The sequence below is a fragment of the Tenrec ecaudatus genome, chromosome 13 (assembly GCF_050624435.1).
Source record: "Tenrec ecaudatus isolate mTenEca1 chromosome 13, mTenEca1.hap1, whole genome shotgun sequence".
Classification (NCBI taxonomy): Eukaryota; Metazoa; Chordata; class Mammalia; order Afrosoricida; family Tenrecidae; genus Tenrec; species Tenrec ecaudatus.
This window is the reverse complement of record NC_134542.1, coordinates 113,650,443-113,677,830: the sequence shown is the minus strand read 5'-3', so window position 1 is coordinate 113,677,830 and position 27,388 is coordinate 113,650,443. Positions and strand designations below refer to the sequence as shown.

The 27,388-nt window shown below is 39.6% G+C and overlaps 1 protein-coding gene and 1 non-coding gene across 3 annotated transcripts in view; both read left to right on the top strand.

The window, feature by feature from the left end:
* THSD7B (thrombospondin type 1 domain containing 7B) overlaps positions 1–27,388 on the top strand; it is a 1,078,590-nt gene that overhangs the window by 821,273 nt on the left and 229,929 nt on the right. The gene's annotated exons all lie outside the window — the stretch shown is intronic.
* On the top strand, positions 20,099–20,205 carry LOC142425080 (U6 spliceosomal RNA). Its single transcript, XR_012779456.1, has one exon. It is a non-coding gene; the product is annotated as a U6 spliceosomal RNA (small nuclear RNA).

Here is a 27,388-nt window from a genome sequence, read left to right as displayed (position 1 = left end):
ATACCGTAGATTATGTGTTTGCTAACCGCATGAGCAGCTGTTCAAGTCCACCAGCTGTTCTGCAAGGGAAAGATGAGACTTTCGGCTCTTGGAAAGCTTTTCAGCCTTGGAAATCCACAGGAAAAGTTCCACCCGGTCCTATAGGGTCGCTAGGAGTCAGTTATAAGCTACTGACGAATAGTGAGCTCAGTACAGTAAATACAGATTCAAATGTTCTGCAATACAAAATAGTCTGTCCGCGCTCAGATTCCTTTATTCAAATGAAGTGTTCTAGTCTTCTTATATGATGGCACAACTCTCCACTAGAAGCACTCAAAAGAAGAGTGAGCTTTTAAAAAAATTTTATGGGGAATCCTGGAGGCAACTTCACCTCTGAAACATTTCATGGGCATTGTCCATTGACTTCTAAATAGTAAAATGTGTTCTGAGGTGTTCACTGTATAATGACAAATTTAGATCTTCAAAATATTTATGAAAGTTGCTATGAAGTTTTACATTTTGAACTGTCTAAATTGCTCTCCCACCTTCCAAATGTGTGCTTTTCCAATTTTCTTTTTCCTTTCCTGCTCTTTTCAAGCTTTGCCATAGCTTTGCAATATCCAACTTTTAATATCTGTATATAGTGCATAGGCTCAATATCAAAAAGAAAAAAATGCATCTAACCCATTATAACTCCTAGTGGCCCTATAAGACGGACAACTTCCCCATTAGGTTTCCAAACCTTTAAACTTTTAAAGGCTACAGAGTGACAAGTGTGTTTGAAACACCCACCTAATCTTTGACAGCTCAATCTAATCAACTAGCTAGCATGGGTCCATACACCATTTCCCTTGGGAGTCTTTTAATACTTAAATCTTTTGCAAATAGTTTTTGTTTCTTGTCTTATCCTGTAATTTGTGGGTCTGAAGTCTTCTCAGACTTAAAATTAAGGTGATAACATAATAAATTAGTATAACTTAATAGCTGAAAATATAATGGAACAGTATGCCTAACAAATTAGAGCTGACATGGTCTATCGAATGCAGTTTTCGGAATCAGCATCCCAAATAACCCAGGAACAAGAAACAAATGTTTTACTATTGGTTTATGTAATCTCTCTGTATTGCCTGGGTCTTTCGCAATTCAAGCTTATTATTTCACGGCTTTTATTAATCATGTATCTTTTTAAAGTTCTTGTCATTTCATCTTATTCTCTGTTCACAAGGACTCCATGTGTGTCAGTGTTGAACTGCAGTGCACAGTGTTCTCAATGCCTGTTTTTTGGAGAAATAAACCAAGGACCATTCTTCTGAGCCTGGGTGGAATTGAACCACCAACTTTTAAGCTGAGATTATGAAAATCACTGGGGATAGGTGGGGTGGGGGAAATGTTATGAAAACAGTCTCTCAAGTCTCTTCTCTGAAATATAGAATTCAATATTGCATCTAGAATGGCTCTAATAAAGTTAATCTATTATTAGAGTCGCGCGCGTGTGCACGTGCGCGCGCACACACACACACACGTTTTTCTCATCAGGCGTGTTTGAGAATATCACCAGAGTTGAGAGTATTACCCAGTGAGAACACCATTGTTGCTGACTTTAGTTCCAGAAAGATGTTTCTCTGCACTTGACTTAGGTGGCCCTTTGTAACATAAGTAATGAAAATAGACCCCACTTGTTTCCATCGGTAGCCCTGGTGCAATAGTGTTTATGTGATGGTCTGTGATCTGCAAGGTCTACAGTTCAAAACCATCAGCAAGACCTCATGAGAAAGATGTGGCTTTCTACTCCCATAAATAGATACAGTCTTAGAAATTCAGAGGGGCAGTTGCCCCCTGTCCTATTGAGTGGCTATGAATTAGTATTGACCCAACAGCAGTGACTTTTCATTTGTTTCTTTGTTTATTTATAAGCACAATGCCAAATTCAAAGCCAAATTTGAGAATTGCCAGTCCATGTTAGAGAAAGAAAGACTTTGGCTTCAGGGTTTAATGGCTTTTCCATTGCCACCCGCGGATCTACACTAGGAGTTGTAAGTTAATTAGCTTAGCGACAAATGCTACCCTGTCAACTTGATAAAAGTATTCAACATTTCTGAGTCTTACTTTCATAATTTGTCACCTGGATGTAATAGTGACAACTACCTCATAAGTTTATCGTGAGCATTAAGAAAAATAGAATGAATATTAGCTTCCTAGTTTATTGCTTGGCATATACTCAGTGCCTGATAAATGTTAGTTGTGCTTCTTCCTTCCCCTTTGTCTCTAACATGTAATTTCTGTTTTCAATACTATTTACTTTCACCTATACCTTTGGTGACTAAATTATGCAAGCTACTTCCCTTCTTATATTCAGCTACTGAAATATTTGGAGTCAAATGTTTTAGTTATAATGATTCAGCTCAGATTCCTAAAAATCATCTGTTAGAATTGCTGCCTAGATGGGGATTCAGTCCTATTTGATTTCAAAACATCTCAGTTGGAGTGGCATCTTGTTTTTTCTTTATTACTTCTTTCTCTTTTAAATAAATCATTTTTTTAAAATAAATCATTTTATTAGAGGCTCTTATAACTCTTTATTAAATAGTTCCCTTTTCTTTTTAAAATCATTTTATGGGGGTACATACAATCCATACATCTTATCACAATCCATATCAAGCACATTTGGACATATGTTGCCATCATCTTTTTCAAAACCTTGGAAACCCTTGCTAATTTATAAATTATTTTTATTTTTATATTTTACACTATCTGCTGTCTCTCTTCACCCATATTTCTGTTGTTTGTTCCCCTCAAGGTGGAGAGGGGTGTTACATGTCGATCATTACAATCGGTTCCCCTTTCTCCCCTCTGCCTTCCCCCTACCCTCATGGTATCACTACTCCCTTTATTGTTTCTTAGAGTTTGTCAGTCATGGATTCCATGTGTCCAGAGCTCTTATCTGTACCAGTGTACATGCTCCAGTCTAGCTGGATTTGTAAGGTAGAACTGGGGTCATGACAGTGGCAGGGAGGAAGCATTAAAGGACTAGAGGACTGTGGTGTGTTTTGTCAGTGCTATACTGTCCCTGGCTGGTTTATCCCTTCCTTGTGACCCTTTTGTGAAGGGATGTCCAATAATCTACAGATGGGCTCACCTACATATGCGCTTTTGGTCTCCATTCCGACCCCCCCATGTTAATTTCAAAATGGTTGTTTGTTTGGGGTCTTCTAATGCCTGGTGCCTTATCCTGTGGATACCTATTGATCAGAGGAGTTGATGGGCTTCTTCCATGTGGGCTTTTTTGCTTTCCTGCTAGGAAGACACTTGTTTAACTTCAAGCCTTTAAGACCCCAGACACTCTATCTTGTAATAATAGCTGGGCATCATCAGCTTTCTTCACCACATTTGCTTGTGCACCGATTTTGTCTTTAGTGACCATGTCAAGAAGCACATGATCACAGAATGCCGGGTATTTAGAACAAAGTGTTTTCACATTGAAGGAGGACTTCAGTAGAGGCCTGTGGTAGTTACATAATCTATTGTCAATTTGAGGATTAAGAGTGGAGGGGTGGAGTTTAGTCTGTCAATCTGGTTGGAGATTGATGACCTCATTTGGAGGTGCTAAGGAGATAAATAGCTCACAGGAGGTGGGACACAGGCTCAGTCCCTGGGAAGCATTCTTATTGACAAGCCACATGGTGATAGGCTGATGGTAGCCAGAGCCTCAGAGCTGGGGAAGCCATGTGGAGACCTCTGCCAGTGCTGAGATGTTTACATTGCCCCTGGATCCACAAGGCTTCCCACCCACTGGCCTGTGACTACCCTGCATTCAGCATCATTGCATGTGTTTTGTGAGTCTGAAGAGGAATTTACAGATTGTATCAGACATATGGGCTAATACCGAAATTATGAACTTGATCTTGAATGGACTATGATGTTTTCTCAATATTCAACTGCTTTTGTATAGAAAATTATTTCCTATATACATTTGAGTCTCCCTGGATTTGTTTCTCTAGTCTATGCAGACTAACACAAGCTCCAATGTCTGTATGATACCTTAATAAGTAACATATAAATATATGTACATAGACCTATATCCCTATTGTTATATATTACAATATTTACATATGTACAAGCCTGTGTTTATACTTCTATGAATGTCTTTTACCTCCTAGTTCTTTCCTCTAATTCCTTTTCATTTCTTCCTGTCCCACTATCATGTTCAACCTTCATTCATCTCTCTGTACTTCCTCTAAGCTACACTGCACTTGATCAAATCCCACCAGGCATTTTCCTGGCCTTTGATTTTAGATCTATTGTTGTTCCCTTGTCCCTGGCTCTGCCATGTCCCCCTAGAACCATCGGTCCTGTTGTTTTCTCCTCTGGATTGTTTATCCTGACTATATTATATAGATAGACATTGAAAGAAAGAAAGAAAGAAAGAAAGAAAGAAAGAAAGAAAGAAAGAAAGAAAGAAAGAAAGAAAAAGAAAAGAAAAAACAAAAAGCAAAACTAGTCTATGCATAGTTCTGGGTCTGTGTACTGACCCTTTCCAATGGGGTCAGCATCTTGTTTTCTAATGGCAGAAACACAACTTTTTACACACTTGTATCTCTAAATTTCTGGGACTCTAGTACTTTGATACTTTTTATATAAGCAACATAGAAAAGTGTACAAACCTTTCAGGATACCGTGCTGTGATTCTCTCAAAGTTGAGTTTTCTCATTCGGTAATCATCCATGTCAAGAAGCAATATGTTATCAGCCTCTCAAATGCCCTCTTTGTCCTTCATTCCTGTGTTAACACCTTGATTGCTACTTGGATGTCTAACATCAGAACCCACAAATTTAAACCCATTGTAGCTAAAGGTAAACTCATGGCAGCCCCAGAGGTCAGCACTGGATTGTCCCATAAGGTTTTCAAGGATGTGAATCTTTATAAATGCAGACTACCTCATTTTTTCCAGTGGATCAGCTGATGGGTTAGAAGTGCCCACTCTTTCACTAGTAACTGAGAGCCTAAGCTCTGACCACCAGGCCTCGTAGCATCATGCATTAATTTTATCATTAAAAAAACCCTCTGTGTACATAAACTTAACATGCTCTGTGAGATTTATTCATGTTAGCTTTGTAGAAGTTGCTCGCTGATGTTATTGCTATATAGTACTTAGAAGTAATACCACATTGTTTCATTCTATGTATTGCATTTTATTCATTGGTTTTTGTCTGTCTGATGGACATTTAAGTTGTTTCTAGTTTGGGGCTATGACACATAACACTACTTTGAGCTGTCTTCCATGTGCCTTTTGGTCCATATATGTTGCATATATGCCTAAGTACAATTTCTAAATTACAGGATACTAATACATATAACATCAGTAAATGATTGGCTTGTGTTCTCTTTAAGTTATCACAGATCCTCTTGAATACAGATAGTATATTGCTAGATTATGTTTTGAAATTTGGACTCCATGAAAAAACGTGCAAACCCATAAGAACTGCTTCAGTGTTGATCTCAACAACTCACCTCATAGCACATCTCATCAGGCATGAATACCTGCTCCTAGTTTATGTCTTTCTATCCACACGAAGGAGCATACGAGCACTCCCCTCTCCTTTAACTGTACTTACTCCTCCTCAAATATCACTCCAATCTCCGGGCCTCTGATCTCCAACCTCTTCTGGACACAGAAACCCCAGTCACCTTCCTGAACCACACAAAGCATAGTGTTTAAAATCATTCCATGGATTATTTACCTGCAGGGCAAACATACACTATAGAGCATAGCTTATAAACTAGTCCATGATCTGCCTCCTATTTGTCTTTCCCACCACATTTCCTTGGACTCAGACCCATGCTGAAATCTCTGAGACCCTCACCTCTGGGATGAGAAGCTCCTGATAAGCTGAGGGGGTCAGCCAGAAGCTTCTATCTATCCATCTCCACAAGAACCTTCAGAGAGTGAGCTTCCTCGTAGAGTGTGAGAGCTTCACACGCTAAGGCTGACAGTATTCATCAATTGATTGATGTCAAATCTGGTTATCTTTTAAAAAAATCATTTTACTGGGGGCTCATACACTTCTTATCACAATCCATACATACATCCATTGTGTCAAGAACATATGTACATTTGTTGCCATCATCATTCTCAAAACATTTGCCTTCTACTTAAGTCCTTGATATCTTCTGCTCATTTCCCGTTCTCTCCCCCTCCCCCTACCTCATGAACCCTTCATCATTCATAAATTATTATTACTTTGTCATATGTTACACTGTCTGACGTCTTCGCCTGCCTTCTTCTCTAATTTCCACCCCCAAGGTAGGAGGCTATATGTAGATTCTTGTAATTAGTTCTCCCTTTCTACCCCACATTCTCTCCACCCTCCAGGCATTGCCACTCTCACCAATGGTCCTGAAGGAGTCATCTGTCCTGGATTCCCTATGTTTCCAGTTCCCATCTGTACCAATGTACATCCTCTGATCTAACCAGATTTGTAAGGCAGAATTGGGATCATGATAGTGGGGTGGGAGGAAGCATTTAAGAGCTAGAGGAAAGTTATGTTTCATCATTGTTACCCTGCACCCTGACTGGTTCATCTCCTTCCCACAGCCCTTCAGTAAGGGGGTGGCTGGTTGGCTACCATTGGGCTTTGAGTCTCCACTCTGCACTCACCCATATTTACAATTATATGATTTTTTGTTCCTTGATGCGTGATATCTGATCCCTTCGACAACTCGTGATCACACAGGCTGGTGTGCTTCTTCCATGTGGGCTTTTTGCTTCTGAACTAGATGGCCACTTGTTTATCTTTGAGTCTGTAAGACCCCAGACACTCTATCTTTTGATAGCCGGGCACCATCAGCTTTCTTCACCACATTTGCTTATGTACACATTTGTCTTCATTGATCGTATCAGAGAAGTAGGCACCCATTGATCTGATTTTTAGTTCTTTGATGTCTGATAACTAGTCCTTTCTACACCTCCTAGTCAGACAGGCTGGTGTGCTTCTTCCATGTGGGCTTTTTAACTGAAATTACCTTTGGTTTACTTCACACGTACGTCACTAGACAGCCTTTAGTAAAATCATAAGATAGTTGTCCTTTCTCTGGAACCACCTATAAAATCCCCTATATATTGGATGAGAAATAGTCTTCACATCATTTACATATAAATGGCTCAAAGCAGACTTAGATTTGTAGTTTTCTTCCTTGAAGAGAAATTGCTTAGATGCCAAGATGTGGTGCCCCTGCCACCAATGCTGAAAGAGGGAAAGGGACCAATTACAATGGCCTCCAAAGAATGTTCCCCAGAATAGCAGGAAGGTTGCTCAAAGATACCTTCCACTATCCAAGGCAGGAATCCTGTCTCACCTACAACTGAAAATATATTCATTTGGGTAACAATAGTGCGAACGCAGTTTAGATTGTGCTCACTGTCCAGGGCACATGAGAGGCCAACAGGAGAGCATCCTAACACCCCGAGTGTACTTGCTGCTTCTCTTCTCTGTTTTTGGAACAAGGCAGCATAGCTGTATTAAAGATAAGAGTTGGTCCAAAATTTTATATTTTTTTCCTTTAAAAGATCATTTGATTTTTTTTGGACTTTCAAATTGTTGTTGAAATTCATCTTCTTTTTTTAAACATTTTATTAAGGGCTCAAGCAAATCTTATCACAATCCATACATATACATACATCAATTGTATAAAACACATCTGTACATCCTTTGCCCTAATCATTTTCAAAGCATTTGCTCTCCACTTAAACCCTTTGCATCAGGTCCTCTTTTTTTCATTTTCTTAATGTATCCTACTGGTTCACCTACTTAATATTATATCCTGCCACCTCTTCTCTCAATTACTCTGACTAAGCTCTTTCTCAATGTCCATTTGTAGTTTACGCTGTCTCCCTCTCCCACCCAGATATACAGATATACGCCCAGTTCCCAAGGAAAACTTTGAAAATATGGCAATATTGTCATCCTAGTTTGAGTTCTTCCAGAAGCAGAGCCTAAGACAGGATTCTGGAACAATAATTTTATTTTTCAAATGCAGTGAGCACCATTAGAGTCATGAAGAAATACGAGTCAATAAAAGATATGTGGTTCTGAAGTATCTTAAGTAGTAATTGCTGAAACTAGAGCCCAGAGGTATCTCCGAGAGACCTTGTAGAACATGTGCCTAGGATATATTCTATTTGCAGGGTTCCTGAACTTGGGTATTCATGGGGAAATTTCTGAGAGTCGCTGGTGGAGGGAAATTTAAGTCTGTATACTTCATCTAAGCATGAGCAGAGGAAGATTTCTGGGAAAAGTTCTTACGCACAGAGATACATGTAAGCAACAACAGAACTCATTGCCATTGAGTCAATTATGACTCAGTATGATGCTACAACAAGGTCAGATTACCCCGTTGGTTTCTGAGACTGTAACTCTTTTTTTTTAAATCACTTTATTGGGGGCTCATACAACTCTTATCATAATCCATACATACATCCATTGTGTTAAGCATATTTGTACATTTGTTGCCCTCATCATTCTCAAAACATTTGCTTTCTACTTGAGCCCTTGGTATCAGCTCCTCATTTTCCCCCTTCCTCCCCTCTTCCCTCTCCCTCTTAAACCCTTGATAATTTATAAATTATTATTTTGTCATATATTATACTCTCCAATGTCTCCCTTCACCCACTTTTCTGTTGTCCATCCCCCAGGAGGAGGTTATATGTAGATCCGTGTAATTGATTCTCACTTTCCAACCCACCCTCCCTCCACCCTCCCAATATTGCCACTCTCAGCACTGGTCCTGAAGGGATCATCCACCCTGGATTCCCTGTGTTTCCAGTTCCTATCTGTACCAGTGTACATCCTCTAGTCTAGCCAGATTTGTAAGGCAGAATTGTGATCATGGTAGTGAGGGGTGGGGGTGGGGAGGAAGCATTTAGAAATAGAGGATAATTGTGTGTTTTATTGTTGCTACCCTGCACCCTGACTGGCTCATCTCCTCCTCACGACCCTTCTGTAAGGGGATGTCCAGTTGCCTACAGATGGGTCTTGGGTCCCCAATCTGCACTCCCTCTCATTCGCAATGATTTGATTTTTTGGTCTTTGATTCCCGATACCTGATCCTTTCGGCATCTTGTGATCGCACAGGCTGGTGTGCTTCTTCCATGTGGGCTTTGTTGCTTCTGACCTAGATGGCTGCTTGTTTACCTTCAAGTCTTTAAGACCCTAGACGTTATCTCTTTTGATAGACAGGCTCCATCAGCTTTCTTCACTACATTTGTTTATGCACCTGCTTTGTCTTCAGTGATAGTGTTGGGAAGGTGAGCATTGTGGAATACCTGTTTAATAGAACAAATTATTCTCTTTTTTCAAATAATTTTATTGGGACTTGTACAACTTTATCACAATCCCTACATCCACTGTGTGTCAAGCACACTTGTACATTTGTTTTCCTCATCATTCTCAAAACATTTCCTTTCTGCTTGAACCCTTAGAATCAGCTCCTCATTTTTTATCCTCCATCCCGTGCCCCTCTCCCAAAGTAGTCTTGCATTGAGGGAGTACTTGAGTTGAGGCCCAATGTACATCTGCTACCTTAATACTAAAACTATAAATATATGTGCATAGATTTATTTCCCCAGCCTCGTATATAAATATATTTACATATGCACATGTCTTTATTTAGACCTCTATAAATTCCCTTTGCCTCCTAATCCTTTCCTCTATTTCTTTTTAATTTCCTCGTGTCCCACTCTCATGCTCAGCATTCATTTGGGTTTCAGTAATTCCTCTCAGAATTACATTACCCTTGATTAAGCCCTACCAGGCTTCCTACACCCGTCTGACCATCAATTTTGATCACTTGTTCCCTTGTCCCTGGGTTTGTTAACACCACTTCCTTTACCCCATGTCCCCCTCTCTCATGTCACCCCAGAACCGTTGGTCCCATTTGTTTCCCTCCACATTGTTCCTCTAGCCTCTCTTATTTACACACACCTGCAGAGATAATAACATGCACAAAAACAAGACAGAGAAAAACAAAGCAACAAAAGAAAACAAAACCAATAACAACAGCTACAAAAAAATGAAAAGCCTATAATTAGTTCAAGGACTGTTTGTTGGCCTTTAGGAGTGCTTTAGGGTCGAGACTGATGGGGTGCCATGCCCTGGCCCCAAAGTTCCACCTTTCTCCCCAGAGCCCAGAGTTGCTGGTGGTATCAAACTGCTCAATTTTGAGGGTAGCAGACTCATGTGTAACCACTACGCCATCAGGGCTTCTAGAAATGCAGATATTCACTCCCTGCCATCATGTCAATACTGACTCTACCCAATGTGGGTTTCCAAGACCATTAACTTTTTTATGCAGTCTTTGTCCTGCATAGCTGCTGGTGGTTTTGAACTACCAATCACATGAGTTAACCATTATACCACCAGGTCTCCAAGAAATATAGGTAGTGGTACTTAAAAACTGAACAGAGAACAATGAAAGTACTTTAGAAACATTGAAGTTCCTCACTCTTTCTTTCTTACTATGTTTAATATGCTGTCTCTGCTAATCATGCCGTAGCCAACAGAGACGTGACAGCCAATTCCCAACTAAAACAAGAGTCCTGCCTCTCAGTCCATTGTTGTTTCTAAGACACAGTGCTACTTCCTTCTCTGTGTGAATTACTCTTACATCCAAAAAAACACAAATATCAGTGACACTGATTGGAACTACATGGTTCTTGTTCTCCTGGGAAACCAAGTAAGGAAGCGTGATGGACTGCATTCAACTCATTGTGCTCCCTTCTGCTGGTGTTCTCTGAATTACTACAGGCAGGCAGCCTTGGAGATGATCACGTGATCTGTTTTGAGTGACCGTGTATCTGTGGTTCTTCAAAAACTGTTACTTAAGCCAGGGGAAGACTTATCTGGTGACTGAGTATATATTGGTGGAATCTGTGTGTGTGTGTGTGGGGGGGGGTTGTTATGTTACTGCACGGTCCCATTGTTTGGGTTCAGATGATAGGACAATAGATATGTTTTGCCTTTGCCTGGTTAAACAATATAAACACCCTCATGAAATATAATCTTGGAGGTTGGGTGAAACTTAAAGTATATACAGGTAAGTGAAATGGTGTGGGTGTATGATGGGAACAGAGATTTCTTAGTATAGCAATTATTTATGGCTTTTCAATACTGAAACACATAACAATAAAATAGAATCCCAGTTAAGTGTGAGTGTGCCTTTTAGAGTGCACATAGCTGACTGAACCAAATGATATGCTATGTACTCTTAATTTCATTTCTATCTTAACACTTAATTTGATGAGTTTTAGACAGTATTTGGACCATACATTACTAGAGGAAGTAAGTAATGTTTATAAAAGAATATCAAACATGATTTGCATTAGAAAAGAGTCACCAAGGTCCATCTTGTTATTCCTATGAGAGGATGAGTTGCATTGATCAGTGCTCTTCTTTGACACTAATTTTTTGTTAAGGTATCATTCTATTTTGCAAATTATTTGGCATAACCTTCTTTCCAGTAAGTCACTCCATATGCTAAATAAGCTGACCCCAAATGAGATAAGCAATACAAACATACACATTACTCCTTTTCCTACCTGTCCCTTTGTAGCCCATACAAGCCTTGTGTAGTCTTCACTGATGACTTAAAAACATATTTGAATTATGTATATAATTATGCTCTAATTATATAAATATACATAATCATGTATTTAATTAATGTATAAATCATACCAGTACAATTGAAAAAAGACAAGTATCATATTTCCCTGGTGCCTTCGTCTGAATTCTCCAGAGCTGCAAAACCAAAGAAGTGTATATATGCCCATACATAGGAGAGATTTATATCAAGGAAATGAATCACACCATTATGGAGGCTGGCACATCCCAAATCACTCCTGTGGTGGCAAGTACTAATGAGCCCCTAATTGGTCAGTAAGATGGTAGACTAATAGCTCAAGAACTGGAGGTCAGAGGCTGATGTGTCCGATGAAGGATAAGAGAAGGCAAGTTTTGCCCAAACCCATGCATTTCTATTGGATGGAGGACACATCCCTAAGGAAGTTCATATCAGATCACAAAAGTAGAAGGCAATTTTATAATATCAGCCAAAACTTGGAGAAAGAATCATGGCCTACCTAAATTGACAAATAGCCTTACCTATTATACTCTACCCTTTAACAATTAGGCAGCTGTATACATTTCCTTAAACCTTATACAATCTCTAGATAAAGTAAACTATGTAATCACACTTGCCCCTAAAATGATACAGCTAACATGGGTTTAAGTAAAATCACCTTCGATTTTATAATAAGTAATGGAATAATGGATTCAGTGATGGGTCTAGCTAAGTCAGCCTTGGTGAGTGGAAGCTGAGCCCGTGCATGACCTCGATCCTTGACACCCTGGCCACTTGTTCATGAGCATTGGGCAATGGCAGGAGTGTCTAAGGAAAGAGGGTGATCAGAATTAACAGTATAGGCCATCAACTGCACTATGTTATTATAATGCTCCTCTGTGAGGTCACCTTTGGAGATCATTCACTTGAGACACACAAAATATTCACTTATTTGGCCCATGTAGAGAGAGAGAGAGAGATTTCTACATACCGCTTCTGCATACTTCCCTGTAAACCATTTTCCAAGCACACTCTTCCATGTCCCTGACCATCCAGCCAAACCACTGTTGACTTTCCCTGAATGAGCATACCATCATACATGTTGCTGTCTCTCAGGGTTTTTCCTTCTAACTATTGCTCTTAATGGAGGAGCACTGTTGGAGTGCTGGGTCATGCATTAGGCTGCTGACTAAGCAGCAGACAGTCTTTTGAGATGACCAGTGCTCCGCAGGAGAATGATGGGGCTTTCTACTCTCATAAGACGTTATGGAATTTACAAAATGACCACTGAAGATAAGGGTGCTACAACACAGTGTGGTGAAGAAAGCAAATGGTGCTCAGCATATTTGGAATAGTATCTGGAGTCTTACAGGCTTGTATTCCAACAAGCAGCCATCTAAGTGAGCCATCAACTAAATCCACATGGAAGAAGCACACCAGCCTGTGTGATCCGAAGATGACAATAACAAAATCCAGAGATCACAAAGAGAAAGTATCAGAGCTTAAATTGTGAACACCCAATTTGGAGAAGGCTGTGGGGGACAGTGGGAGCCCAAACTACATCTGCGAAGTTTCTAGTCAGATGAAGCCTCTGGCAGATCCCCTCGGCCACAGACAAGGGATGCACACAGCTTTACTATCAGACAGAGATGATTGTAAACTGTATTATAGTGAATCGAACCCTGGTATAATTTTGTACTTGGTCAGCTGACCTCCCTCTTGACCAATCCTGAGTTTGCTCGAGACTCAAGTTTTTCCCACTTGTTCCACGATAGGAATCTCTTCCCTGGCTTTTAAAATATTGATGTTGGTCTTTTCTTTCTTATTCTTTGTTTTTTCTCTTCATATTATTATTTTCTCCTTGTTTTATATTGCTTCTGCTCAGTTTCCCAGTTTGTGAAGCACAGAGGAATAGAAGATTCATAGAGACAATAACTGATGCAATGGTTTATCAGGGATGTGGAGGGGCAGGGTGAGAGGTGGGGACATTGAACGGATGTGAGGAGCAAACAATGAATGTGTGTGGGGGGGGACTAAGAACTGATTATGATGATGTATATACAACTCAATTTAAAAGCTAATTAACCATAAAACTGTATTATATGTGAACAATACATCAAGAAAACTACTATAAGAAGAGAAAGAAACCAAACTTGACCAACAGTGACCATGGGTGAAGGAGAAAGAGTTGTTGCTTAGGGGGCATTCGTGGAGGGATAATTTGGAAAAAGATATCAATAATGGTTGTACAAGATGAAGCTGTAATCAGTGGTACTGAATTTTACAGGTGGAAGTTGTAGAACTGAAAAATGTTTTCTGTATATTTTTATACAATTAGAAAAAAATTACATAAGTAACATTGAGTAAAAGGGAAAAATGTTTGGAATTGAATATGGTGATAATTGTACAACTCATTGATATGATTGAATTATTGAATTGTATGGTGTGTGGATAAAGTGCTAATAAAACTGTTTAAAAAAAAAGAGTTACAGTATCAGAAACTCACAGGGACAGTTCTTCCCTGTCCTTTAGTGTCTCTATCAGCGACCTGATAGCAGTGAGTTTGTTTGTTTGTTTGTTTGGATTTGGCCTGTCATCAAGATCCCAAAAAGGAAATACGGTGCCTCCACTATATGTTTCTATGTTGTACTTACATATCAAGCAGAACTGTCTGTAAACCAACCACAAGTTTTCTCTTCCTCAGTCAATGGATCACAAGCCTCCCTATGAGACTGAGGGCAGACAGGGACAGGGAAGGTCATGTGACAAGAGAGGAAACCACGGGCATTTGGGCTGCTTCCTCATGCACCTTACTTGTACCTTCAATACTCTTCCAGCCTCATCTTATATATACACACCACTACCATTTAATAATGGGGTGCTATTGTGTACGTCCAACCTCATTACTCTGTGGGTCAGACGACACCTAGTTCATGATGGGCAGCTCAGGATGACCTATCATCATGTATTCAGTTTATATTACACCTAGTGTGTGAGGCCAGACTGACTAGAGAAACAAATCCAGTGACACTCCTGCATGTGAAAGAAAGAGCTTTAGATCATGTAGTAATCGTATATCGGGAAAACATCCCAGTCCAACTGTAGATGACAAGTCCGATACTAGCCCATAAGTTCCTCTTTAGACTCATGCAGACACATGCAATGATCCAGAATACAGGGATATCACCAGCTAGTGGGTACAAAGCCCTGTGAATCAAATGGCGCAGTAAACCAGAGGGTCAACCAGCAGGAAGGCAGAGAAAGAGAGAGAGAGAGAGAGAGAGAGAGAGAGAGAGAGAGAGAGAGAGAGAGAGAGAGAGAGAGACTCCCCAGGGCCCACCTTATGAGAAGGCCACACCCACAAGGAGGCCCCATCAGGCTGTGGTCTGATTGACAGGTTGACTGCCACCCTCATACTCCTACGTATCTTCAAGTTAACATGAAATTATGTAACTACCACACCAAGAAGCTACAGCTGTTTCTCTGCTTGCAGAGTTTAGCTTCAAAATTCTTAAGGTCTTCATTGTGAGGCCAAGCTAATATTTTATTACTAATCTGACTTCCATACACTGCTGCCCTGCCTCATGAGCCAAAGCGACATTTTATACCTCCAGGAATTAGTGTCAAGTGAGAGCCAATTTTCAGTAATTCCAACAAATCTGACTATTTTTCCATTGAATAGTCACTCTCGTAGCAGGTAGTAGGTCCTTTTGGAAAAGACTGTGGGGAGGAGGATTCACAGTGCAGTGGGGTCAGTTCTCAAGGGAACCCACCCGTCCCTCCATTCTAGGGCTTATGAATCTGCAAACTGGCTCATATCTGAGAACTATTGAAGAGCCATAACTCTCTAATCTGAGGATTCTAGTTTTACACAGGTTCATATGACCTAGATTTTTTTCTACTTGCACAAGTAAATACTTACTTACTTTAAAATAGATTACTCATTCATCGGCTCATAGGGACATCATATTTACTAAGTGCCAACATTATGAATCGATAAGCTTCAGCCTGTTCTGATTATTGATTTGACTCTGCTGCTCATTATGCTAATGGTGCTCACCTTATGTTTGCCATTAAGTGCTACTGCTTGACCACTGCCACCACAGGGCCCAATCAGCCCCCAATGAAGTTAGATATCTCAACTCACTGAGGGAAGTTCCCACGGTCAAATGTGACTTACACACAGGAGCAGTCACAGTGGTCCTCCAGAGTGCTGGTGCTTCCTTCACAGTGTGTTTCTTCAAAAAGTTATGTGACCCAGGGATGGGGAACTTGGTTTGTTTGTTTGTTGGTTGGTTTCTGCCAAGGTTTTTTGTTTTTTTTTTTGATGTTTAAAACATCATTCATAGGCCACAGAAAATTAGCAGCTTGAACATTAGCATGTTATATGTGATCAAATATATAATTAGCTCTCCCTTAATTTGAAGCCTGACCTGCTTCTCTTGTGTGTGGTGTAGAAGATATGCTAGTATTGATGAGTGGAAGGGCCTTATACAGCCTGTGGGCCACGTTCCCCGCCCCAATGTAAAATGTATGTCCTCTGGGCATAGGGCGGTGCGTCCAACAGGATGAATCCACTTGAACGTGGCAGTTTTTATTTTTCTACAGTACACCAACACAGGCCTTTCAACTTGATGTAGTTTAGGCAACCGGGTAAGGCATGCTTCAGTGAAACAATCAAATAAATAATTAGATTCTTTCATGACTTTGGGAACTGAAGCGTTGGTGGAGGAATTTGTGCCTGGTGGACCCGTATCAACAAACTCAGACTGGTCCAGCTTTCTGATCCGTGCCTCATTATCCCACACTCTGACTAGCCGTTCCTACACATAGTGCCCAGTATATGACGCCAAAATAGAGCAGTTATTTTGATACAGCATACCTCTTTGTAATGTTAGTTAACTTTGCTGGACCAGGATTCTCAGTGACTTGGCAATTAAGATGCCATCATCCTCCATTCTGAGGCCTAATGTAATATAGTCACTTCCGTGATGAGATCTGCTATGAGCAGCCAATCAATGGAAAGAGCATTCCCTTAGGGATGTAGACACCTTCTGACATATGTGGATGCTCAGGCAAAGCTTGCGTGTGTTTACTGGATCTACAGTCTGCAATGTTGCATCCTGTGACCTTTGGTCCTTTTGACTTAAGCCAGTGCCTGTCCTATTGCCTACTGAGAGTCAGCCTTCTGCCATCTCACGTGCCAACCTTGTCTTCTCTCTCTATTACAACTCTGCCACAGGATGAGCACTCCCAGCCACGGCGTTCAAGGTCCAAGTACTCTCCTAACAAGGACAAAAAATGTTACACTCAAACAGATATCTTTCTAGAATTAACTTTTTACCTGGAGCAAGTGTTATAGCATTTGTTCTGGTAGCTTTTGAGTTACTGGAGAAGAGTCTGAGAATGTGCATTTAAAGATTATATTCAGATTTCATTGTCCACTTGCACTGACTGTCTTTTTAGCTTCTTTATGGTGTTTGCATTAGGTTCTCTGTATGAACCAGCCCTGGCAACCCGATGAGCAGGGCCAAGCAGATGATCAGGAGGAAAGTCTTATGCAGTTCTTTTAATAGATTAGTGTGCTTGAGTCTTCTCATTTTGGTGAAAATGAGATTGGAGTTTTCTGTTGATGACTGGATTGCTAACTCTGTGTATTTTCTTCACATTAAAAAACTGATCCTTTTCCTGCATGGAATTGTCTGAGGCCATTATCTATATGAAGCTAACAAAAAGGAGAGGTCCGTAAAAGGCAGGGGAAAGATTGTGTAAGAAGAGAAACGATGGTAACCCGGAAATGAACCCCACTGTCATGGAGCCATTCTGATTTATAGCAACCTGATATAGACTTTCTGAATCTGGAAATTTTTATAGGATCAGACAACCTCATCCTTCTGTTGGTGAGTTGGAACCATTAACATTGCGGGCACGGGCCCCTTACCGAACCCACAGCAATCTGAATATAGACCTATGTTTATTCTAATTTGGCAGGGGGGGGGATGGGGGAATGTAGGCTTAAGACGGTATCTAGGCATCAGATTCTAATTCCTCTGTGTCTAGGAAACCAAACTAGAGAAAGAATTGAACCAAATACTGAATACATGTGGGGAAGCAACTGATCAAGTCAGTTGGAGCCCTGGTGTCACAGTGGTTAAAGTACTCAGCCGCACTAATGCTCAATAGATAGCAGAAACTGAGAGAAGGAAACTGAACAGAAACCGCTTTAGAATATCAAAGTGAAATATGAATGTGCTGGATGTAATGTATGGTCCCCTTTGCATGAATTATTGTCTGTCATTTGAAATGCACATTATTTAAAATGACTGAAGAAAATCTGTTCTGGCATATTACTTAATTAAAAGTAAGTTATAAGCATTTCCCATCCTTCTATAATTTGCATAACTTGCAAGTCACAAATGTCCCACATTTCTGTTCCCCTTAATCATCAGAAAGCGTTGCTGTGCTTCAGTGCAATCACGATGCATCCTTTCTGCTCCCCGGCAGATGTTGCAAAAGAAACTGTCACAGCTGCTGCTAATTGATAGGCAAATGTATAAGACACAGCAGTGAAAAGATTACTTTTCTGCACTGAATGGCCTTGATGCTGGAACACGTTAAAGTTTCTTTACAGAGTCCAGTGTTCCCAGTGTGTGGTTAGCAGTGGGCCCATGATAATGGTCTGCTCTGCTCTGCTTCACGATGAACTCAAGACGACCAGTTGCTTCTTTAATGAGTTTTTGAGAGATGTATCCACTGGACTGCTCTGATGGGGAATGAAAAGTGGTTTTAATGACTTGCTGAAAGTATCGCCATTAGAGTGAATGAAGCACTAAAATATAGATACCAGATGTTTAAAATGGTTAGATTTGGGGGAAAAACATACAATTAATTTACATTTTAGTGCTAAGTACAAATTTTAATTTATTCTGATTAACTACTTTATAGCCCATTGAGAATACCATTTGAGGGATTTATGGAAAGACTATAAAAGAAATCGTAATCAAGAGATGACAGTTTATTGGCATTGAAGCAGAAGCGCTTCATTGTCAATGCCCTGAGTGCGCAGAAGGGTTCAAATTTCACTTGGCCAGAACTTGTTATTGAATTACAGACTTGGAATCGATATGGGAAGCCGATTAGCTCACTTAATTAGAACTTGTGCCAAGGTTTTATTTCCTTATAGGACAGGTAAATTTGTTGTGACCTCTGCCTGCCCACATACTTTTTCTTCCAATAATTCAGTCTGCCTGCAAGGGATAAAGAGATTTCTTATAGGCAGCAGAATGGGCAGAAGCGCAGGCTTCTAGCGCATCCGGTCTGCTCTCTGGGGGCCAGACAGCTTGGTACAGAGTGTGAGCAGTGCCACTGAACCACACACCATCCCCTCCAGGTAAGTGTTTGGAAGGTTACTTGGCCGGAGTGCGCCTCACCACAGCTGGGATCATATAGTCAAGGTAGGGATTTGGTTTTCAACATTTTCTGTATTTTTTTAACATTTTATTAGGGGCTCATACAACTCTTATCACAATCCATACATATACATACATCAATTGTATAAAGCACATCCGTACATTCTTTGCACTAATCATTTTCAAAGCATTTGCTCTCCACTTAAGCCCTTTGCATCAGGTCCCCTTTTTTCCCTCCCTCCCCACTCCCCCCTCCCTCATGAGCCTTTGATAATTTATAGATTGTTATTTTGTCATATCTTGCCCTATCCGGAGTCTCCCTTCCCCCCCTTCTCTGCTGTACATCATACATGGAGGAGGTCACATGTGGATCCTTGTAATCAGTTACCCCTTTCCAACCCACTCACCCTCTACTCTCCCAGCCTCACCCCTCACACCCCTGGTCCTGAAGGTATCATCCACCCTGGATTCCCTGTGCTTCCAGCTCCCATATGCACCAGTGTACAACCTCTGCCCTATCCAGTCCTGCAAAGTAGAATTCGGATCATGGTAGTTGGCGGGAGGAAGCATCCAGGATCTGGGGGAGAGCTGTGTCCTTCATCGGTACTACATTGCACCCTGACTGACCCATTTTCTGTATTATAGTTTTGTTTTTGTTCGTTCATATTAGGGTGTATATCCGGGGTATTATGTCATTGGAAGTCACCCTCTTGAATTTATGTTATGTGTTTTCGGCTTTTTATGTCTGTGAAACTCAGGATTGATGAGTATATAGGGACAGCTGGTGTAGATTCCAGTGCTGGTGGGGGGAGGTGTAAAAGGGAGATGAAGTCAAGTTGTCCAGGAAGAAAAAGAATGTTTGGAAACTGTGGTAGCAATTGTGCAATTCTGCTTGATGTGATTGAACTATGGAATGATATGATATGTATATTAACTCCCAATGAATAATAATAAAAATATATTATAGAGACACAATGGAAACTGCTCCAAAAACCTTCCTGTAGATGAAAATATAATTTGGGGTTTGTGTTTTTGTAATAATGACTTAATATTATACCCAACATATAGTATGCATTCATAGACAATAGAAGAGCTCTCTAGTGCTTGCTTTGGCGGAACATATACTAAAATTGGAACGATACAGAGAAGATTAGCATGGCCCCTGCGCAAGGATGGCACACAGATTCATGAAGTGTTCCATATTTTTTAAAAAAAGGGCTTTGTAAAATTCTGCATGTTATAAACTTTCTTGCTTGTAGGCCAGTTCTAAACTTCAAAATTCATTATATGCATTATTCAGTGTTTGTTCCAGTGTGGGTTTAAAATTTATTTTATTTCCTTTTGAGATTTTGTTTTATTTTTATTTATAAATCATGTGGGTTTCAATTTTTTAAAAAAATTAACTATTCATCAAAGAAATCATCTCAATTTTACAAATAACTTGTAGGCCAGTTATCAAAATATATTTACAGCTTTATTCAACAAAAAATCCCATGATTTTCAATTTCTTAAAGAAAAAGTGATTTTGCTATAACATTGTTATAGACGTTTTGTTGCAACTTGAGTGAAAGTTTCTAGAGCAAATTGATTTCCCATGCTGCAATTCATACACACTGTGTTTCATGACATTGATTACAATCCCCACGATGTAACAATATTCTTTCCACTTCCTCTCTGTTCCTTCTGTTTCCAGGGGTCCTTCATTCCTTTGCCTTCGTGACTTCTGAGCTTTATCCTTGGGGAAAGGCTGCCTTTTTGATCTCCTGGGCTTGATTGTTCTGAGGAATCTAATCTTAAAATTAGAAGTTTTTCAATTAAAAATTTTATTTGGATTGTTGTTGTTGTTGTTAGGTGCCATCAAGTTGGTTGTGACCTGTGGAGACCCTGTGCACAGCCCAAGGAAACACCACAGTCCTGTGCCAACCTCACAATCGTTCCTATGGTTGGAGAGTTCCTGCGTTAACCCATCTACAGGCAGCCCTTCCTGCCCTTCACTGGTGCTCCACTTTACCAAACACGATGCCCTTCCCAGAGACTGGTCTCTCCTGACAACCTGTCCAAAATATACAAGATTAAGTCTTGTCATCATTGCCTCTAAGGAGGACTCTGGACTTACTTCTTCCGAGACAGGTCGGCTTTTCCTTTTAGTAGTGCATGGCAACACTTTCAAAATTCTTCTCCAGCAACACAATTCAAATGTAGCACTTCTTTGTGCAGTGTCCAACTTTCACATACATATGGGGCAATGGAAATAGCCATGGCTTGGGTCAGGCACACCTTAGTACTCCGAGTAACATTCTTGTTTTTCAATACTTGAAAGAGATCTTCTGCAGCAGATTTACCTGATTCAATATGCCCTTTGACCTCTTGATGCTGATTCCATGAGCATTGATTCTGGATTCAAGTAAGACACTGTCCTTGACAACTTCAACTTTTTCCCCATTTATCATGATGCTATCTATTTGTCCAATTTTGAGCATTTTGGTTTTCTTTACATTATAGTAATCCACACTAAAAGTTGCCATCCTTGATCCTCATCAGCAAGTCCTCCTCGCTTTCAGCAAAGAAGGTTGGGCCATCTGCATATTGCAGGCTGTTAATAAGCCTTCCCTCAAACTTGATGCCACATTCTTGATATAATCTAGTTTCTTTCTCTGATGATTTGCTCAGCATACAGGCTGAAGAAGTAGGGTGAGAGGATAGAACCCTGAAGCCCACCTTTCCTGATTCGAAACCCTTTTCAGTTCCCACAACTGCTTCTTGTTCAATGTACATGTTCTGCATGAGCACAGTGAAGTGTTCTGAAATTCCCATTCTTGAAAAATGATTCCTGGTTTATTATGGCCCACATAGTTCAATGTATTTTATTGTCAAGAAAATTCAAATAAACATCTTGCTGGTATTCTCTGCTTTCAGTCAAGATACAACTGACATCAGTAATGATAGCCCTTGTTGCATGTCCTCTTCAGAGTCCGTCCCAAACCTCACTGTCAAGGCATTGTTGCAATCCTTGTTGGATGATCTTCAGCAAAGTTTGCCTTGAATGTGATATCAATAATATTTTTCTCTAGTTTGGGCATTCTGTTGGGATACTTTTCTTTGGTATAGGTACAAATATGCATCTCTTCCCCTTGTAGAGTTACAGTCTTAGAACTGCATGGGGAAGTTCTACCCAATTCTATAGCATCACTGTCAGTTGGCATCTACTCAATGGCAGTGAGGATTGTGTGTGTGTGTGTGTGTGTGTGTGTGTGTGTGTGTGTGTGTGTGTGTGGTGTTTCATAGAACCCTATTTCATCTGATTTGATTCAGGGGTTTTCTTGAAAATGTTAGGGAGTTGGGGAGTGATGAATTGCACACCTGGATCATCCAGACCCCCACAGCTGTGACTAAGAAAACCATGCCTGTTGTTTGCAGGAAGAATTCTGACCCTGTTACTCCAATGCCATTGTACTTTTGAAGAATATATATGTATTTCTAATGAATGTGAATTATAACATTTACCTCTTGGACTCACAGTAATTTTCCACCTGGTGTAGTCCCCAAGGAACAGTGGGTGTTTGTGGAGATCTTGAACTGAGTTCTGAATCATAACCAGGGATTTTCCTGGACTACAGCTGAAGCATAGTGTGGGCTGGGATTGGATTTAGAGATTTGGTCAAAATAAGAGAGTCTATTGCACTGAAGTAATCATCCCTAAGTGCTCTCATAATACTTGCTCATATTGAAGACTGTGGACTGTGCTGTCAGAACACCTAAATGCTTTTAGTTGTTTTCCTTATAGTAATAGTTTTAATTCATTAATTTTTAGGAAAATAGCTGCCAAGTACTTCAATCATGTTGTTAAGTTGAAGTGTTGGTCCATGAGGAAAGGGGCTAGTTGAGCAGGAAACTTATAAACACAAGTGAATATTCTCAAGAGAACATCAATCTTGCATCTGTAGAAATGCTTTATGGACACTCAGAAATCGCCATGCAGACTGTTACTGAAATGCATAATGTAGGTATACAGTGGTGAAGAATGCATGTCTCCTAGTGAAGTTTTGTGCCGCTCTGGTTTACATTGTCACCAGCAAGTTTACCCACCAATACTTGTGCATCAAAACTACAAATATCTTTAGTAGCAAGAATAATAAATCACATTCTGTTTTATTATGATGAAAATGTCTTTGATTTTACAAATCTACCCCCAAAATGTCTTGAAATATCCCAAGTTGAGTAAAAGCCTCCCCTTGAAAACCAGTGCCTTGAATGTCAATCGATGATCACAGAATGTCTTAAGAAGTTTTGGGGGTGGTTGGGGAAATGGAACTTCATTTTTCTTCTTAGATTTGCCACTTAAAGCAGACCCTTGGTTACTATTTTAACTACACTAAAGCTTTTATAAACACCCTAATAGATGTTTTTGGCCATAATATAACATGTATGCTCTTCATTTTCAGAAAGCTTTTGACTCATTACAAAAATCCTTCCTACTGAAGCTTAGGTTTACTCTGAGAGTGCCTGCTTTTACCATGGCATTTCTAATTTCTGTATGTAAGCACTGTTATTAAATTGCTCTCCAATCTCTTGAGTCTTGATTAATTTAAGCTTTTCTAAAAAGGCCGTTGGGTACCTCTAATTAATTATCCTCTTCCCTGGATTACGTTCTGCTTGTTGCAGGTCTTTTAAATCATCAGACCTAAAGGAAACATATTGTACAGTTCAGGTTTTGCTTATCAAAATCTGTTTCCTTAGACTTCCTCTTTCCCTATTTATTTTTTCTCCTAGTTTGACTAATGGTACTCCTCTCCCTGCCCCCAGTCTCCCAGTATAGAGACTATATAATCAATAGAACTTGACCAGGATATTAAAGAATGCCAAATATTTACAATGTATACCTTTCTCCCCCTCTGTGAGTCCCATTAGTTCAAGCATACACCTCATAGCATAAATGCTTGAAGTGACAGCCAAGCTTTTAATTACACTTTCTTGGTCTACATCTTGGTTTGGTTTGCTCTGATCAGTAGGTCTTTCTCTTACGGTAGGTTTCAGGTACAATTTCAAGAACCTATGTTTGGATATTGATAAACCAATCTTTAAATATTTATTTATTGTTTAAGTTTTGGAAAGATGATATTCTGAGTCTCAACCTCTTCATCACATATGGTGCTAAGGATATCATCATTATTCATTTAGCCCATGAAAAATAATATTTATTAAAGCCAATGGCATAATAATCAATAGTGCTAGCTATTGCTGCCAATTTTTACAAGTCATTTCTTCTCACTCTTGTCTTTTAGCTCTTTATAATTCTTTCCAAGTGGCAATCTCTCTAGAAATATGTATTATTTCACAGACTCCAAAAATAAAAGACTGTTGCCCTCCAGTGATGTCACATATTCTCCATGTGAATTTTCTATAGCGCTCATATCAAAGTCTATGCTCAGATGTACTTTTGTATACCTTCGGTGCTGAGATCTTGAGACTTGTCACTTTTGACGTTCTTTGGGGAAAATGAACACAGTACTGTGTTGTTATTGCGTGCTAGTGAGTCGATTCTATTTCATAGTAACCCTGTATGATAGAGCAGAATTGTCCCCTAGGGTTTCTATGGCTGTCATAGTTACAAATTCAGACTCCTACATTTCTTTCAGATCGAGTGCTTGGTGGATACAAACCACCAACCTTTTGATTAGAAGCTGAATGCTCAATCACTGAATCATTAATAGACTGCTGTTAGTGATTTGGAATTTACTCAGCCTATAATTTCATCAACAATTTAGAGTCATGGCTATCATTCTATATTTACAAGATATCTGTGGCCTTGTTATCATATAGAGTATTGGAAAAATCATTTTGATTTGCAGTATGTTATCCTAATTTAAAATATCAACCTAAGCCATTTATCAGTGTTCACATAGGTCTCACTAAAGTTAGATCATTTTGTTAAATTTGAATATCAAACATCCTACATTCTATGCAATTAGGTTGATGTTTTATCTTTATTGAAAAAAGATAAGAATTTTTACTTTTCATTAAGCTAAATTACTTGTTTCAAGATCCTTCCAATTGATTATAATTCAAATGGAGATTATCCTTAGTGTTCACAAGAGACTGAATTTAAGTGCATTAATAAATTAACAGGATTAAATTTTTAACCATGTGAAGAAGTATTGGAAGTCTCTATATTTTTTCAGAAGACATCTTTGTAAGCCCTTAGAAATCAAAATAGAATTTTGATAACCTTCTTTCAGAAGTAGCATATTAACAACTCTCAGTTAACGTTCAAAATACTACAACTTTCTTGATTCCATGACATTTGCAGTTCAAATAGAAATAACAGTGTTTTATGTTTTAATTTTATATCTAGAATAGTTCTAATATTCTGTCCTAGCATTAGAAAGCATTATGGGTAGACCTCTTCCAGATGGAAGCTATTATGAATAATAGCTTATGTAAGATTACATTTTATTTAAAATTTTAAAATCTTGAAAATATGGGTTAGCAGTTTTTTTCCTATAGAGTATTAAATAGTACATATTTGCCTCAATATTTTCATATACTAACAAATGGCACAGCGGATTACACGTTGCACTGCCGACTGCCGAGTCAGCACTGTGAAACCACCAGCTGCTCCAAAGGAAAGATGGAACTTTCCACTCCTGTGAAGAGTGCCACTGTCAAAAGCCAACGAGGGCTGTACTACTTTGTCCTATAAGGACATTGTGAGTAGGAACTGACTTGATGGCAGAGAGCACGGATGTGCACTAAGAATCTCCCAGGGGCAGGGCAGGGGAGATGTATTATGTTTCTGAAATCTGTAAGGTAATAGAATTCCTATTGAGTTCATAAAGGAATCATATGATAGAGTTTTTAAAACTTTGGTATAACTATTCCTTGGGCTTGGTATGCCTAATACCATTTTTAGATATGAGTGATCATCTGGAAACAGCTTGTCCAGCTTAAAAACTCAATAATAACCTACATTAGCTATTCTCATCAGCTTCCGTTTACAGTTTGTTATTATTATTTCCATTCTCTCATTACCTTGTACTGTATATAATCACCCTTCCCAACCTTATTGCATTCCAATTTCTCAACTCCTAGCAGAGCAGAAAAATACCTGACTTTGGACACCAACGGAAAGACGATTCAACCAGAGTGCAGCATAGCACCGACGAAACACACAGCATGTCTCTAGTTCCTGAATGCTTCCTCCCCCTCACTACCATGACCCAGTTCTATCTTACAAATCCTGCTAGGCTGAAATACACACATTGGTACAGATAGGAGCTCTCCACACATGGAATGCAGGACAGAAAAAACCCTCGGGAACAGTAGTGGGAGTAGTGATATCATGAGGGTAGGGGGCCGGTGGGGAGCGGGAGAAGGGAGGGACCCATCACAAGGTTGAATATATATATATAGCCCACCCCCATGGGGACTAATAACAGAAATGTGAGTGGGGGGAGACAACAGACAGTGTAAGACATGAAATAACAATAATAATATTTAATTGATCAAGGATTCAAGAGGGTGGGAGCGTAGGAGGTGGGGGAAGGAGGGGGGTGGGAGAGGAGCTTATACCAAGGTCTCAAGTAGAAAGAAAATGTTTGGGAAATGCTGATGGCAACATAAATACAAGTGTGCTTAATATAATTGAATGATGAATTGTTATAAGATTTGTAAGAGCCCTCAATGAAATGATTAATTAAGAAAAAGGAAAAGAAAAGAAATATGACAATGGAAGATTCATATTCCCCAAAGAGTTTAAGTTTCTGAAACTGAAAAACAAAACAAAAAAGGCCCCTGACCCCCAAAAAACATTATATTTCATTCCCAGGGCCAAGCAAGCATTGAAAGATGCTCTGGTTTCTAGCAAACAGCTTGAATAGGGGAGAGAGGGGTAGGACGTTATGTGACAACAAGATGTCCTGAAACTTGCTGCCCCGCATCTTTTGGCTCTTTGATACAAATTCCCATTTACTTTTGTGTCACTCAAACTAATGGAATAATATTCATAATTTAGATTAATGAGCAGGATCTTTTACCTGCAACCGTCTGGTTAATAGTTATTTTACCTGCGAGGAAGGTATTGTGCATTTTAGATATGTGAAGCAAATGATCTTCTAGATGTTGCAGCAGTTCCTCCAATTGGCACAGCTACAAAGTCATCGTTCTTTAGCTGAAACACAAAGGATCTTGTCTTCGTAGATTTTCCTAAAGCGCTCTAATGACATTGATCATGAAGTAGACACAGCCCATACTAATCCAAACATATTCTCATTGAATGTGCCATGCGCTTTGCTAGGAGCAATATATTCAGAGAATATGATCTCATTGTACCCCTGAAGGCGTTTACAAACAGCTCCTACTTTCATTCCAATGATTAGAATGCTCCAAGCAAA